Source organism: Lactuca sativa, chromosome 7 (assembly GCF_002870075.4).
Source record: "Lactuca sativa cultivar Salinas chromosome 7, Lsat_Salinas_v11, whole genome shotgun sequence".
Taxonomy (NCBI): domain Eukaryota; kingdom Viridiplantae; phylum Streptophyta; class Magnoliopsida; order Asterales; family Asteraceae; genus Lactuca; species Lactuca sativa.
This window is the reverse complement of record NC_056629.2, coordinates 156865277-156882915: the sequence shown is the minus strand read 5'-3', so window position 1 is coordinate 156882915 and position 17639 is coordinate 156865277. Positions and strand designations below refer to the sequence as shown.

General features: G+C 41.8%; 1 long non-coding RNA gene across 1 annotated transcript in view; it reads left to right on the top strand.

The window, feature by feature from the left end:
- The window catches only part of LOC128127058 (uncharacterized), a 34768-nt gene extending 21578 nt beyond the window's left edge, over positions 1 to 13190 (top strand). The window contains exon 3 of the long non-coding RNA XR_008225103.1: positions 12980 to 13190. This is a non-coding gene — a long non-coding RNA (uncharacterized LOC128127058). The remainder of the gene's footprint in view (positions 1 to 12979) is intronic.
- The last annotated feature ends 4449 nt before the right edge of the window (positions 13191 to 17639 follow it).

Here is a 17639-nt window from a genome sequence, read left to right as displayed (position 1 = left end):
TATTGGTTAAATAGAGAATTTTTTTTTGTAAAATCTCATTTTCACAAAGATTTTTATTATATGGTTTTAAAACATTTCATGCTGCATAATCATGTTTTGCAAAAATATGTTCCTACAAAAAACCATTTGTTAAAATGTTTATACCTCGAGGGTATTTTTAAATTCATATCAAACTTAAACCATGACAAACAATAAGAATTAAACAAATATCATAACAATGAGTCAATGATAAAACTCCACTTCAACTATCTTCCAGAATACTTCCGACATGTCAGCATATTTCTTCGAAGTGTTGAGTAGAACTTGAGATATATATATAAAATGAAAACATCTTATGAGATACATGGGTTTATACATGAACAAACTTTCAAAATCTTTTATAAAACTCTCTTCGCTTTATATTCAAAATTTATACATAATTAATTATTTACTATTCTTTCAAAATCCTTTACAAACTCTTTGCTATACTTTCATTAGCTTTTACAAATCCTTTATTATGTTTTCGAAAACTTTTACAAACTATTTTTATGCTTTCAAAAGTTTTACAAATCCTTTATTATGTTTTCAAAAGCTTTTACAAACTTTTTACTATACTTTCAGAATCATGAAAATAACATGTATGCAATGTGTGATCTAAGTATAGTGCTTTTCTTGCTGCCACTGCTGACTCTATTTACCGGTTATTTACTGCTTTTGGATTTTATATTGAGGGGTTGATCACATTTAGTAGGTGTGGAAAAATTCAAAAAGACACGACAAAAATACACAACACGAAAAGAAATTGAGACGAAGTCGAATTTTGCATTTGTGCTTGTACCGTGTTCGTGTCATATATAAGAAACACGATATCGTGATCATGTTCAAAAGTTGTGTATATTTAGTTGTAGCACCCGGTTCCTGGTATGAATGATTTATCTGAGTATTTTACATTTTTAGCCTTGGAGTCGGCGAGTCGTAGGCTAGACTCGCCGAGTAGGGACGAAATTTTGAGCACGTTTAAGTTGACGACTCGGCGAGTCCATCAGTCTGGAAGAAACCCTAATTTCAGGGGTTTGCACCCTATTTAAACCCCCTTATGCGCCCCAAGTTAGCCTCCTTCACCCTCAGAGCATCATATATCGAACCCTAACCCTTTCCTTGTGATTTGAAGTGTTCTTGTGCTTGTTCCTTGAAGATTGAAGAAGAGAAGGAAGGAAAGACCAAAAGAGAAGGTGAAGAGCAAGGATCTAGGACCTAATTCAGAGTTCTTTGAGGTACAATTCAGATCTATTCTGTTTTTATGCTCAAATCCCCATTAGAACACCATAAAGCTATCTTTGGACCATTTCCAAGCTTGTTAGTAGTATATGGATCTTAATGGGTTGAATAGCTGCTAGATCTGGCTATGTTCGAGTTCCAGAAGCCTAGATCTAATACCTTTATGGGGCCATATTGCATGAAAGTCCTAGATCTACCCCTTCTAGTGTGTTTTGAGCCCTAGAATCACTATTGATGATTATATACACATAAAGTTGGAAACTTTACGTGTTAATCGAGCCCTAGAAACCCAGATCTATGAATGGAGTGCACTAGATTCACGCAGAATCGAGTGTAGAGAGATTGCATGTATACGACTTGACGAGTTGTTCTTTGGACTAACGAGTCTAGTCGCGAGTCCCTGATTTTTCTCCTTTTTGAGTATGCGAGTAGAGTAGTGAGCCATAGGTGGACTCAGTGAGTCGGAAGTCGGACCCATTAATGGAGGGACTCGGCGAGTCAATGCCCTGACTCAGCAGACCCAAGGCAATCTTCATGGACCTCGACGAGTTGTTCATCAACTCGGCGAGTCGAGGACAGGACGTGTTCATCGGATGAAGCTTAACTCGGCGAGTTGGATGAAGGACCATTGAGTATTCAGTTAGGAAGTGAACTCGTCGAGTCAATGCCTAACTCGACGAGTAGAGACGGGAGTAAGGGCAATCGACTAGATATGGACTCGACGAGTTGGCAAGCCAACTCGGCGAGTCGGGTCAACTGGAAGATGACTTTGACTCTTACTTGACTTGGTTGGGGGTAAAATGGTCATTTTACCCTAAGTATAGAGATCAGTTTCTAACTGAGTATTTGTGGGGTTTGTAGCCGGAGGATTTCCGGAGCAGCAGCAGACGGAGGTTTCCCGCACAGATTAACAACAGCTACTTGTACGAGGTGAGTTACCTTCCAGTAGGGGTGGGTCTAAGGCCACAATGTCGGCCCACCAATGAGGAGTATTTAGAAGATGATTGTCTTTGTGATAATTATCTTGGCCTGGTACTTGTTTGGTTATGAGTTATATATGTATGATATGTTATGTGCATGATATGGATAGTTTCCCTGATAGTGGTCATTAGGACCAAGGGGTAGGTCAGTACCCGGATATGCCTGACTGTATGCTTATATCTTGTTATTGTATGCTAGTGTTTAGGGGTAGAATAGTTCCCAGTTATCGGTTGAAAGATACCGATGACGATTACCGGTTGGAAGATACCGATGACGATTACCGGTTGAAAGATACCGATGATGATTATCGGTTGAAAGATATCGATGGTATTGTATGGTATGTGGTATGATGGGGGAACTCACTAAGCTTCATGCTTACGGTTTTAGTTTTTTGGTTTCAGGTACCTCTTCGTCTAAGGGGAAGGAGCCGGTGGCGTAGCATGGCATCACACACACATCTGATTTTCCGCATGATGTTTTCTGGGATTTTACTCTGATATGATATTTGTTTATGTTGTGGGTTTCAAACACGATACTTGATTTTATGAGATGAAGTGTTATATAATATTTTCTAGTGAATGTTTTATGAGTTAATTAATTAAAAAGGAAATTTTTGGACTTGAATTTTGGGACGTTACAAGTTGGTATCAGAGTCCTGGTTTGAGGGATTCGGACACACCCTCGGGGGTGTCTGGACTCAAACTAAGGGGCTAAAAGATTTTTACAATAAAATGGTTTCTAAAAATCTAAACGAAAGGATTTTAAGAAAGACAAGGTGTGTGATGCATGCGACCGGTCGGGCTCAAGTAAGTTTTCCCCAAGATACCCATACTTGTTATGTTATGCTATATGGCTTTGATTCAGAATTGCATGCTAGAATAGGACTAAGGATATAGGAGGATGCCTTGTGTGCCTGATATATGATTCTGTGAATTGCATGCTAGTTAGGGCTAAGGATTTAGGAGGATGCCGTATATGCATGTTGTATGAGCTGTATGCTAGGACTGTTTAGTCAGCTGTAGGATGGCCTATGTAGGTTATGCCTGGTTTGGTTACTCAATGCACGAATGCTACATGCTTGTGCCATGGGGGTTCTGACCAACTTTGACTAACTAGTTAACAGATATGTAACAGTATCCGCACACTAGTTAGGGGGACGCGGTAAGGACTCCTAATGCAGCTGATGGCGGGGAGTATGTCGAAGAGTGCCCTAGGGAGACCTAGGATATGATCAGTGGGAAGAGCATCGGTAAAAAGGGACTTGGTGAAGTCAAGGCAATCCTTGAGGAAAGTACGGATAGATGTGGAAGGTAGTATGGGCCCGTACTACAGAAAGCAGAGGATTCGTACTCGATTCAAGGAGGGCCAAGATGGAACCTAGAAACTTGAAGAGTGTGTGAGACCTTTCGGGGTATATGTGATCCTGACAGTTGTGTTATTATTTTCAGAATGGTGGTCACAGGTCATGGAGTAGGGGGATCAAGATTGGGTTCGGGAGCGGGAGCAGGATCCGAGCATGTTGATGATAGGTTACGCGAGTTCATTGCGTCTGAGATTACGAGAGGTATCCTTGAGGCGACCCCGGTCATTTTTGGGTCGATCAAGGAAGGGATCATCGAGCTGATGGAGGATCGCCTCCGGGTATTCAGGAGTGATCTGGCGTCTAGCCAGGTAGGTACACACGCACTGTCCTTTAAGGACTTCCGTGGGAGTGGTGCGCCGGATTTTCATGGGGTGAAGGACCCCATTGCTACTAGGAGATGGATCGCAGACATCGAGTCTGCGCAGCTGACGAGCTTCTGCCCGGAAGGGTCGAAGGTTCATTTCGCTGCAGGTTGTTTGAGGGATAGAGCAAGATATTGGTGGGAGTTGACTGGAGATACGTTGGGAGCCCCAGCCATTGAGGCTATGTCATGGTCAGATTTCGTGACCCGATTCAGGGCTGAGTTTGCACCAGCTGTGGAGCTTCAGCAGCTGGCCAGAGAATTCTTGGATATGAGACAGACTACGGATACTGTGGCGGAGATCACCGCTAAGTTCCGGGAGAGGGCCTTGTTGGTACCCCATTATGCAGGGGATGAGGATATGAAGAGGACCCGATACCATGACATGCTACGGGCTGATATACGGGAGCATTTTAGTTTCTCTACTTGCCCTACCCTGGAGTCTATGGTTGCCAGGGTTAGGGAGAGAGAGATTGATTTGGAGCACATATGGAAGAGGAAGGCCGTTGAGGGGCAGGTGATGGGGGCTTCGGGAAAGAAGCCCAAGGGACCCAATGGTAGGCCGAAAGGCCAGACGGGGCAGGACCGTTGTGGGAAATGCGGTCGGGCACATGAGGGAGTTTGTCGCACTGGGTCGGGTTCAGGCTGCTATAAGTGTGGCAAGGTTGGGCATTTTGGCAGAGATTGTACTACCTCTGCTTCCGCGATTCAAACATAAGACCTGATTTGCTTCCATTGCAATCAAAGGGGCCATAAAAAGGCCAATTGTCCCAGGTTGACAGCAGCAGCAGCAGCGGCGGCAGTGACGCCAGCGTCAGCGACAACACGGGTTGCGGATGGCCGGAAGGTCAAGTCGGAGGCTCCAGTGGTTCGGAGTCGAGCATTTCAGCTGACAGCCGAGGAGGCATGCGCTACACCCGATGTGGTGATGGGTATGATTCTTTCCCTTTGACTTATTTGTATGATGTTATAATATTGATATGTGCCCCGTGTATATGTGTTTAGGATCGTTCCATGTGAACGATATCCCAGTTCAGGTATTGTTTGATTCGGGTGGTACCCGATCATTTGTCTCTCTTGCGCTTAGCAAGAAGTTTCATGAGTCTTCGAGAATGTTGGACTACCCTCTAGAGGTCAAGATTGCAGACGAACGATCAGTGCGAGCATCGGAGGTCTACCGAGATTGTGTTTTGAGGCTGTTCGAGGAATGTTACCTGGTAGACTTGGTTCCCATACCGTTGCGGGGGAACAAGGTTATTATAGACATGGATTGGTTGAGCCCCAATGGGGCAGTGATAGATTGTGCACATCAGCTGGTACGGATCAGGACCCCAAGTGGGGGAGAGTTGGTAGTTCAGGGCGAGAGGCCACAACGAGGACCAGTTGTATGTTCGGCAGCGAGAGCTAGGCGCTACCTTTAGCAGGGTTGCGCAGGATATATCGCGTATGTTATGGACACCCGGGAGGCGGGTAAGGCGACAGTGGGTGATGTACCCGTGGTGCAGGAGTTTATGGATGTATTCCCCAAGGAGTTGCCTGGGATACCTCCGGAGAGGCCGGTGGAGTTTAGGATCGACCTGGTCCCTGGCGCGGCACCGATAGCCAAGGCGCCGTATCGGTTGGCTCCTCCTGAGATGCAAGAATTGTCTACACAGCTGCAGGAGCTGTTAGACAAGGGATTCATTAGACCGAGCAGTTCACCCTAGAGAGCCCCGATTCTGTTTGTGAAGAAGAAGGACGGGTCGCATCAGATGTGCATAGACTACCGGGAGCTGAACAAGGTAACAGTGAAGAACCGTTCCCCACTCCCGAGGATCGATGACCTCTTCGACCAGCTTCAGGGAGCATCTTGGTTCTCCAAGATTGATATGCGATCAGGGTATCATCAGATGAGGGTCAGGGAGGAGGATGTGCAGAAAACTTCTTTTCGTACACGCTATGGTCATTACAAGTTTGTGGTGATGCCTTTCGGGCTCACCAATGCTCCTGCCGCGTTCATGGATCTCATGAATCGCGTGTGCCGACTGATCTTGGATCGGTCTGTCACACCCCCAAACCAGACGGCGGAAACGTCCGGGGGTGGAGGACTTCATTTGTAGTATCACAACACATGCATCATAGTAATCAAAGTACAAACAACCATTGTATTTAAAAGTATAATATTTACATGTGTTCAATCATTGTATATTGAAACCAAAATAGTTATACAAAAGAAGAAGATAAGACTCATAATGGCTCCATCTTCTCAAAAAGCTCGGGGAGTACCTGTTATTATTTCCCTGAGAATACAAGTAATTCGAAAAGAGAGTATCAACAATAAGTTATGTGAGTACATAAGTCTTTATGTTTGAATGGGTGAATATGAAAACTGTTCTAGAAAATCTCATATTTTATGTGGTATGTGAAAAGTAGTTTTAATCCCATAAAACCGTTCTATTTGTAAACCAATGTATTTGTAAAACTTGTAACTGAGAGTGTGTCTGGCTTCACCAGCTGTTATTGAAAACTGTAGTATCCCATTGTACTTTGTATTTTGTAAACCGGTACTTTAAAGATGTACTTACGTTTAGTTGTTTATACACTAACGTGTTGTTAATATCTTTTTAATGAGTTATTATAACCATACTAAGACATGGACGCCTGAAACAAACGCCTTGTGAGCGTTTAAACTGTTGATAACAATTGCCACTCATTGGCGTGTATGTCTGACTGTAGCTAGCAGCCTGAGTGCGGGGTTGTTAATCCCGATATAGATCTACACACAACTTGTTTTGATCCCCTGACTGGAGATTTTGGTTATAATGTCAGGGCTTTACCTTGGTTGTCTAAAATGAATTAAAACAACCTGAATTGAATGTCTCATAAAAAGCATATAAACGTTACATGTATATCAGTTATGAAAACTCAATCATTCTGAAATAAATGATTGACAATATGTTCTTGAATTAGTATTCCGAACATGTATTTGACAAGTGTAAACCCTTGATTTGTTCTGAATCAAAAACCCTTGTTTCATGTAAAACAGTGTATTCTTGTATACTTAAATCATGAATTATTGTTCTATGTATCATAAATAATACCTATTATAATTTATATGTACTTTATGACTTGGTAAATAACTATTTTTGCATGTAATCCTTTGCTCAACATGTTACAAAGGGTAATTAAACTTAACGAAATAACTTTTATATTTATATACATATACAATTTTGTATATAAGTAAAAGTTAAACGACCTTCGGACAAATAACCAGTACTATAAGTCCACATCCAAACAAGGAAAAGGACCTAGAATGAGTTATTAGTCCTAAGCCTTTTAAATCTTATTTATATTAATATATATATATATATATATATATATATATATATATATATATATATATATATATATATATATATATATATATATATATATATATATATATATATATATGCAATTATGAATATTTGGGAAAAATATAAGTTTATAAAAGAGTTCAATATTTGGAGTATTTTTGATGTTTTAAAATCGTTTTATTGTGCGTTGAAATCATTTATTTATAACACAAAGTTATTGTGTTATACTTGTATTCCCCCCCCCCCCCCTAAAACAGTAGAAATTATGAAAATACGGGGGTATAAACTCACATGATAGGTGGTAATTCGGACAGAGTTTCGTTTCACGAAAAAGGAGTTTATTTGTCGAGAAACCGGCTCAAATCGGGCAGAGTTTTGACAGGAGAGAGGTTACTTCTCGGGAATTTCGAGGCTTCAAGGCTTGCTTCGGGCTCGAGTCTTGATACCGGGGCTTTAGGGGTTGTATATGAGCTTAGGGGAGTGGAGAATGTGAAAGAGGGTGAAATTTAGGGTGAAAAAGTGTAAAATAGTCGGAACCCTCGCATGCTATATATAGTCCGAAGGTTCGGACCCGAAGCTGCGCAAGGGTGACACGCGTCTGACAGGTGGCGAGGCGAGGGGGCTTCTTCGGACCGGAGGCTCGCTGCTAGCTGGCTCGGATTGGACCAACCCTCGGTCCAATGGAAAGAAGACACGTGCGAAGGAGCGAGTGCGAGGGGCGTGCGAGGGGTGTCTCCGGTGTGTCTCATGTGAGGCTGTCCGGTTCTAAGTGGACCTCGGTTGCGGTCCAATCAGGAGGTGCCACGTATGGGTTCGGTCCACTCAACAGCTGACACGTGGAGGCCTCGCATGCGAGGGGTGACGTGGCATTACTGTTCATGCGAAAATTCCCGGTTTTTTCTATTTTTCTTTATTTTTGTGCCAAAAACTTGTAAAATTCATAACTTTTGCATACGAACTCCGTTTTTGACGTTCTTTATATGCACGCGTAGGTAAAATTATACTCTACGACTTTCATTTAGACTTCGTCGGCTAATTTTGATTTATTTTTAAAATTATTATTTTAAACAGACCGGGACGGGAATCCGTTATAAATTCATAACTTCTTCATACGACGTCCGTCTTTGTCTGTCTTTTTACCGTTGTACTACTAATGATGAGACCTTCAATTCTCGTTTAGGTTGTGTCGGATAAAAACCACTCGATCTTTATTTCGAGTTTTTAGCTGTACACTGTTATACTGAAACTTAGAAAAATCATAACTTCCTCATACGAAGTCAGATTTTGGCGTTCTTTTTATGAAAGTTCTCGGTTTAACATAAACTACAACTTTCATTTAGATTGTTAAGGCTAAAAAGCCTTTTATTAAAAATTCAGTTTTTACACTGAACAACGTTTTGCCGGTTTTGTCGCGGATTTTCGATTGGTCATAACTTCTTCGTTATAACTCGGATTTTAGTGTTCTTTATATTTTTGGAAACCTTGTTACAATATCTATCACTTGGTTCATCCCAATTGAGATTATTTAATAATTTATTTTTGAGGGTTAATTATGTAAATATACACAGTATGCCAAAATTTCTCTTTATTAATTTAAAAAGAAGTACAAATTGACCTACACTATTACATAGGTTTGAAATAACGGTTTGTTACACGGTCTGTGATTTTTTTCATTAACGATATCTTGGTTTATTCCAAGACGCGATAGCAGCATGAAGAGCACTTGCATGAGGTTTTGAGTACTTTGAGGAGGGAGAGCTTATATGCTAAGTTTTCCAAGTGTGAGTTCTGGTTGCGCGATGTGCAGTTTCTGGGGCACCTTGGCAACCAGGACAGGATATCAGTAGATCCGGCCAAGGTGGAGGTCGTGATGAGATGGGAGGTCCCGAGGTCTCCATCCGAGATTCGGAGCTTCCTAGGATTGGCAGACTACTATCGGAGATTTATTCAGGACTTCTCCAAGATAGTCGTACCTCCAACCAGGCTGACGAGGAAAGCCGTGGTTTTTCGTTGGGGGCCCGAGCAGCAGGGCGCATTCGATACATTGAGACAGAGATTGTGCAAGGCACCAATATTAGCCCTGCCATAGGGCATGGAGGATTTTGTTGTGTACTGAGATGCGTCCATCTCGGGTTTGGGCGCAGTGTTGATGCAGAGAGGGCACGTTATTGCTTACGCTTCGAGGCAGCTGAAGCCTCACGAGGCGAACTACCCGACGCATGATTTGGAGTCGGGGCTGTTGTGTTCGCCCTCAAGATTTGGCATCATTACCTCTATGGGGTTCGTTGTGCCATTTACACGGACCACAAGAGCCTGAGGTATATTATGGACCAGCCGAATCTGATCATGAGGCAGCATCGGTGGCTCGACGTGGTGAAGGATTATGATTGTGAGATCCTTTACCATCCGGGGAAAGCCAATGTGGTGGATGACGCGCTTAGCCGCAAGGCAGCACCGATCTGAGATATTTGCCTGAGGATGACAGTGGTGACTCCGCTTCTGGAGCGGATTCGAGAGGCCCAGCAGGAGGCTATGAAGGAGGAACATCGAAAGAGTGAGCGGATTATGGGGCAGGTTTCCTCCTTCGACTATGATAGTCGAGGGTTGTTGACTCTTCACCGTAGGGTGTGGGTCCCTTATCATGGAGGTGTGCATCAGGTTATGATGGAGGAGGCGCACAAATCCCGGTTCTCCATTCATCCCGGGGCGACGAAGATGTATATGGATCTTCGTCTGGACTATTGGTGGCCATGCATGAAGCGGGATGTGGCATGACACGTGGAGCGGTGCTTGACCTGCAGGAAGGTCAAGGCCGAGCATCAGAGACCGCACGACAAGATGCAGCCGTTGGATATTCCGCTATGGAAATGGGAAGACATCACGATGGATTTTATCACCAAGCTTCCCAGGACCACGCGGGGAATGGATTCGATCTGGGTCATCGTCGATCGATTGACCAAGAGCGCCCACTTTATCCCGATTTAGGAGAGCATCTCGACTGAGAAGTTGGTTGATATCTATATCAGGGAGGTGGTGGCGCGGCACGGAGTTCCAGTTATGGTGATTTCGGACAGAGATGTGCGGTTTACTTCCAGGTTCTGGAAGAAGTTCCATGACGAGCTGGGTACTCGTCTGCATTTTAGCACTGCTTTTCACCCGCAGACAGATGGTTAGAGTGAGAGGACCATCCATACTCTGGAGGATATGTTGCGGGCATGCATGCTAGACTTCGGTGGTAGCTGGGATACCTATATTCCTTTGGCTGAGTTCTCATACAACAACAGCTACCACACGAGTATTGACTGTCCTCCTTTCAGGATGTTATACGGAAGGAGGTGCAGGACCCTGATATGTTGCGGTGAGGTAGGCCAAAGGGTCATGGGGAGCACCGAAGTGGTGCTCAGGACGACCGAGAGGATTCAACAAGTTCGGAGCAGGCTTCAGACTGCTCATAGTCGGCAGAAGAGTTACGCCGACAAGCGCCATTCAGACCTGGAATTCCAGGTCGGGGATATGGTTCTCCTGAAGGTGTCCCCATGGAAGGGTGTCATCCGATTCAGGAAACGGGGCAAGTTGGCCCCATATACATTGGACCTTTCAGGGTTTTGGCCCGGGTGGGCAAGGTGGCGTATAGGCTGGATCTGCCAGCCGAACTCTGTCAGATACACAACACTTTCCATGTTTCTCAGTTGCGAAAGTGTCTGGTGTATGACTCAGCGGTGGTACCCCTGGAGGATATTCAGGTCGATGGCAGCCCTGAATTACATTGAGCGACCAGTGGCAATCCTCGACCAAAAGTCGAGGGATCTGAAGAACAAGAGGGTGGAACTTGTGAAGGTGCAATGGCAACACCGGAAGGGTTCAGACTGGACTTGGGAGTCGGTGAAGGAAATGATGGAGCATTACTCCGAGCTGTTTCAGGATCGAGCAACAGACTTCGAGGACGAAGTCTAAAATAAGCGGGGGAGATTTGTAGCACCTGGTTCATGGTATGAATGATTTATCTGAGTATTTTACATTTTTAGCCTTGGACTCGGCGAGTCGTAGGCTAGACTCGCCGAGTAGGGACGGGATTTTGAGCACGTTTAAGTTGGCGAATCGACGAGTCCATATTCTGGACTCGACGAGTCCATCAGTCTGGAAGAAACCCTAATTTCAGGGGTTTGCACCCTATTTAAACCCCCTTATGCGCCCCAAGTTAGCCTCCTTCACCCTCAGAGCACCATATACCGAACCCTAACCCTTTCCTTGTGATTTGAAGTGTTCTTGTGCTTGTTCCTTGAATTTTGAAGAAGAGAAGGAAGGAACGACCAAAAGAGAAGGTGAAGAGCAAGGATCTAGGACCTAATTCAGAGTTCTTTGAGGTACAATTCGGATCTATTCTGTTTTTATGCTCAAATCCCCATTAGAACACCATAAAGCTATCTTTGGACCATTTCCAAGCTTGTTAGTAGTATATGGATCTAAATGGGTTGAATAGCTGCTAGATCTGGCTATGTTCGAGTTCCAGAAGCCTAGATCTAATACCTTTATGAGGCCATATTGCATGAAAGTCCTAGATCTACCCCTTCTAGTGTGTTTTGAGCCCTAGAATCCCCATTGATAATTATATACACGTAAGGTTGGAAACTTTACGTGTTAATCGAGCCCAAGGAACCCAGATCTATGAATGGAATGCACTGGATTCAAGCAGAATCGAGTGTAGAGAGATTGCATGTATACGACTCGACGAGTTGTTCTTTGGACTCAACGAGTCTAGTCGCGAGTCCCTGATTTTTCTCCTTTTTGAGTCTGTGAGTAGAGCAGTGAGCCATAGGTGGACTCAGTGAGTCAAAAGCCGAACTCATTAATGGAGGGACTCGGCGAGTCAATGCCCTGAATCGGCGGGCCCAAGGCAATCTTCATGGAGCTCGACGAGTTGTTCATCAACTCGGCGAGTCGAGGACAGGACGTGTTCATCGGATGAAGCTTAACTCGACGAGTTGTTCATACAAATCGGCGAGTTGGATGAAGGACCATTGAGTATTCAGTTAGGAAGTGAACTCGTCGAGTCAATGCCTAACTCGACGAGTAGAGATGGGAGTAAGGGCAATCGACTAGATATGGACTCGACGAGTTGGCAAGCCAACTCGGCGAGTCGGGTCAACTGGAAGTTGAATTTGACTCTTACTTGACTTGGTTGGGGGTAAAATGGTTATTTTACCCTAAGTATAGAGATCAGTTTCTAGCTGAGTGTTTGTGGGGTTTGTAGCCGGAGGATTTCCGGAGCAGCAGCGGACGAAGGTTTCCCGCACAATGTCGGCCCACCATTGAGGAGTATTTAGAAGATGATTGTCTTTGTGATAATTATCTTGGTCTGGTATGTGTTTGGTTATGAGTTATATCTGTATGATATGTTACGTGCATGATAGGGATAGTTTCCCTGATAGTGGTCATTAGGATCAAGGGGTAGGTCAGTACCCAAATATGCCTAACTGTATGCTTATATCTTGTTATTGTATGCTAGTGTTTAGGGGTGGAATAGTCCCCAGTTACCGGTTGAAAGATACCGATGATGATTACCGGTTGAAAGATACCGATGATGATTACTGGTTGAAAGATACCGATGGTATTGTATGGTATGTGGTATGATGGGGGAACTCACTAAGCTTCGTGCTTACGGTTTCAGATTTTTGGTTTCAGGTACCTCTTCGTCTAAGGGGAAGGAGTCGGTGGCGTAGCATGGCATCACACACACATCTGGTTTTCCGCACGATGTTTTCTGGGATTGTACTCTGATATGATATTTGTTTATGTTGTGGGTTTCAAACATGATACTTGATTTTATGAGATGACGTGTTATACAATATTTTCTAGTGAATGTTTTATGAGTTAATTAATTAAAAAGGAAATTTTTGACTTGAATTTTGGGACGTTACATTAGTAGCATTCTATGTTGTTATATGTTATTTTTTTTCGTATCACTCGTGTTTGTTGTATGTAAATTATATTTTTACAAGAATTTACGTATGACATTATGCAAATTGTTAACTTTTGTTATTATTTGTGGTGTTATCATGTTTTTCACTTTTGTCGTGTTTTTGCTGTGTCATGTTCGTGTTAATGAACAACAACACGATATCGTGTCGTGTCATATTCGGGTTAAGAAAAAGTAATATGTCGGTCATGTCGTGTTAAGCAAAAACACAGAAGGACTGTCTGATTTGTCACCCCTAACATTAAGTAATACACCAAATCTAGACCGAAATTAGAAGAGCATATCAACCCATCTTGGCCCTCTTGCAATAAGACATCAACCTCGCGACATAAGGTACCATTCCAATATAGTTTTTGTCCCGTTACTTAGGGCACGTCTAGAATTTACTTGACACTTATGTAACTACATTCGACATATCTATGAGCACCACTTTTTCTTTTATGCAAGTCAATCATACATAAGTGTCATGATATGTGTCACACCCCAAAACCGGAAAGGCGGAAACGTTTTGGGGTGGAGGACGTCATGTCAAGTATCACAACATATGCAATATAGTAATCAAAGTACAAAAACCATTGCATTAATAGTAATAATTTTTACATAGGTTACACTTCATAGCAACATCAAAGTAAATATAAAACATAACATAGATGCAGCTCGGTTCTATGCTGACTTCGCAAAAGCTCCCGGGATGTACCTGTCTATCGATAACCTGAGAATACAAGTTATTTTGAAAGCGAGTATCAGCATTTTTATAATGCTGGTGAATTCATAAGTATTTAGTGTCATTTGTATAATTACACATTTTTATTCAAAATAACTTTATGAAAGATAGTAGTCTAGAATCTACGGTCTATTAGCGTTCTTTCCAGAAAATCCTATATTTTCTAAATAAAAGCATTCTTCTACCAAGACCCGACAGATTTATGTTTTAAGGAGTAATTTTCCCCAACATACTATCATTACCAAATATAGTTTTGACTTTAAAGGAATTATGAGAAAATCACAAGTAAAAATACCAGGGGAAAATAACATATACCTCAGCAGTAATATTGCTGACTAAAGCAAAGGAAAACATAGACTCCAGTAGAGTATCAAATGAATGATACGCCTGGATCAGTCTAACACAAGGAAATACAAACTTCAGACAGTATCGAATGAACGATACAGCTACCAAAGTCTAAAACAAAGAAATACAGACTCCAGATAGTATCGAATGAACGATACAGCTAGCAAAGTCCAAAACAAGGAAATACAGACTCCAGACGGTATCGAATGAACGATACAGCTAGCAAAGTCTAAAACATCCGGTAATCCTAAGTGGGTTGGTTTAAACGTTTATAACGTGACCTAGTATATAACTAGGAAAATAGGTTAAGATGGTTTCAAAATACCCTGATAATTCTTGTTACCTTAAAGCCATGAATTATAAGGTAAACACAAAGATACTCGTAAACATACTGATTGACAATCAAATACTTGACGACATGTTGGCGTCGGAATGAATGTGACATTTGTCACCCCTTGGCTTGGTTGGCCGGGACTGTATCTAGCAGTCAGGGTGTGGAAGTGTCTGTCCCGTATAGATCTATACACACAATGCCCGCTCTCCCTCCAGGAGACTCTGGTTACCAACTTAACAACGGTGGAATCCGTGTCTTGAGGATGTATCTCGTATTTCGAATTCTATTATAAGTATTGGAATAATGATATAGACTCACGAATGAACTGACTCCTTTGGAATTCTTCGTACTAGAAAGAGTAAATAGAATCTCCTAACTATTCCTATAATAGTTACTAATGTTTCAGGTATATGATTGATGAATGGAAGGATGCCCTTGCTACCCAAGGGAAACAAACTGGTCGATGGAAACCTTTATGTCTATACATGTATACATGATATATAACTAATATTTAAACGACCTTCGGACGGATAACCGATACCCACCAGACCACATCCCAATGAGGAAAAGGAAATAGGGCGAACTAGCCGTTTTAAGTCCTTTAAACATTATTTATATAACTATACAAATGTAGGCATGCATTTAACGAAATGAAAGCATAGAAGAAAACTCTGGTAAAACCTTTGGAAAATCTCTACAAATAAGAATTTACGACTTGATGTCATTTTATAAAACAAGCTTTGAAAACCCTGGGAAAACCTTTGGAAAACCTTTCGAATACTTTTGATAATCTAAAAGAGAAGTTCATACTTTAACAAGATTTGAAAATGAGATTTGGAAAACCTTTTGTTAGATGAAGCAGTTTAACATGTAAAAATCCATTTGTTATATAGTTATTAATCACATGTGATTTATCTAATAACTGTATAGTTCAACTTGTATTCCCCCCCCCATAAAACAGTTAAAATCATTTAAAAGGTTGATTTAGGGGTATGAACTCACCTGTCGTGGGTGATTCAGAAGAACGGACGGTATAGGATGCTCAGTCTCAAGTGAGGACTTGACCACACACTCAGATCCTATTTAACAAGTAATGATACATTTAAGTATCTAATTAGTCATGTAACAACCAATTAAGCATGTAAGGACATCCTAAAGCATGGAAACACTTTACCATAAGTGATAGGAGTACCGAGGGTTGCATATAAAGGGAGTATAGTCTCACTTTGGAGTTTATTCCTCAAATAGTAGTACCTAGGGGTGTTTACGGCTTCAATACCACTTCCCCCATGAGTTTACGGTCATAAACTCATGGAAGTGGTGCCATTGGGTGCTCAAAAGTCTAATACCACTCAAGGATTTAAGCTAGACTCGAATCTAGGGCATAGGAAGTGATTTGGGGCTCCAAATAGACCTTTGGAGGGTTTTGAGCAATACATCATTCCTATGGTGTACATGCAAACCCTAATAACTTTTGGATCTTGTTTGTCTAATGAACATGAAATTGAATATCCAAAGCTATAAACCCTAGATCTAACATATAATAAACTGAATTAGGGTTTAGAGAATTAACTTTGATTGTTATATTGCAATAACAATCAATTCCTTGCTTTGATTGGCCTCAGAAAGCTTAGCGCCTCAAGTGTTGCACCTCTAATGGAGTCACAAACACCATATGCAACTTGGATGAAGAGGAAAAGAAAGGAGGTTGCCCAAAACGACTAGAAACCCTAGAGAATCAGCTGTATCCGTTTTTGGGGCATAGGGGCCCTTTATATACATGTAGGCTATTAGGGTTTTCAACTAGGAAACCCTAATCTGACTGCATAAGCCCTAAGCAGCCCATGGACTCCTTTAACATATCCCTTGAATGATTTCTAATGGGCTTCCCATAGAATTCGTCCAACCTATATATTATTAGGTGATCCATAGCCCAATTATAATTATCTTATAATTACAACTTCAGTCCCCCTAAGTTTAATTAACCTCTTTTAGCCACAAAATCAATTATCAATTAATTCTTTGACTAATATTAATTAAACAATATGATTTCTTCTTTAATATATTATTCTCATAACATAGTAATAAATCATAATTAAACCTTTCTCTCCTTAATTCATCCTACATATTGCTATGGTGAAGGCAACCCAAAAGGACCATGCTCATAATCGGGTCAAGTACATACCAAAATAGTTATGGACTTAGACACTAATCCAACAGTCTCCCACTTGGATAAGTCTAATAACTATTTTCCATATAACTTCAGAACCTGATCAACAATCGTAGCTTTCAAAAGCCGCTGGCAACTCTGATCTTATCAGATAGCGTGTCCTTTAGATAAGGGATTATATATTCCTCCATTCTCAAGATATCGTACAGACATAAGTCATGAATTTTAATCATTCTCTTTATACAGTTTCCCGACTTCTGATTTACGACGACTGACAACAGACTACAATTGAACACATCAACTTAGTCCCAGCTTGGCCAAGCACTTAGGTGTCATCACTAAATCATCGAGAGGCCCACAGATATTGCTTTTATCCCACTTTGGGTAAAAGGAATGGATAAACTTCGACTCATATGCTTGCTTGCATTCACTGATCGAATCACACACAACAATAAGTTTTATAACACCAAGTTACTGGTGCGTTTACTTATCATCAATGTGCAACCGACCAACAAATAACAACTCACACGTCTCGGTTTCAAGAATATACAATATTATCATCTCACTAATCACTCGTGACAAAACCATGAAGCGATCCAAGTGAGCGTGGGTTTAATCCAATACTCTAATCTTATCAAAGCACTCATGAACTCAGCAACAAACTTGTGCTATGTCTAAACCTTTCAGACAATCTACAGACTCTTCATGACAGTCTTCCTTCATACTTACTTCCAACGTATGACCGACTGTGGATGTTTGAATAACCTAGTTATTCTGGAAGTCAAAACATGC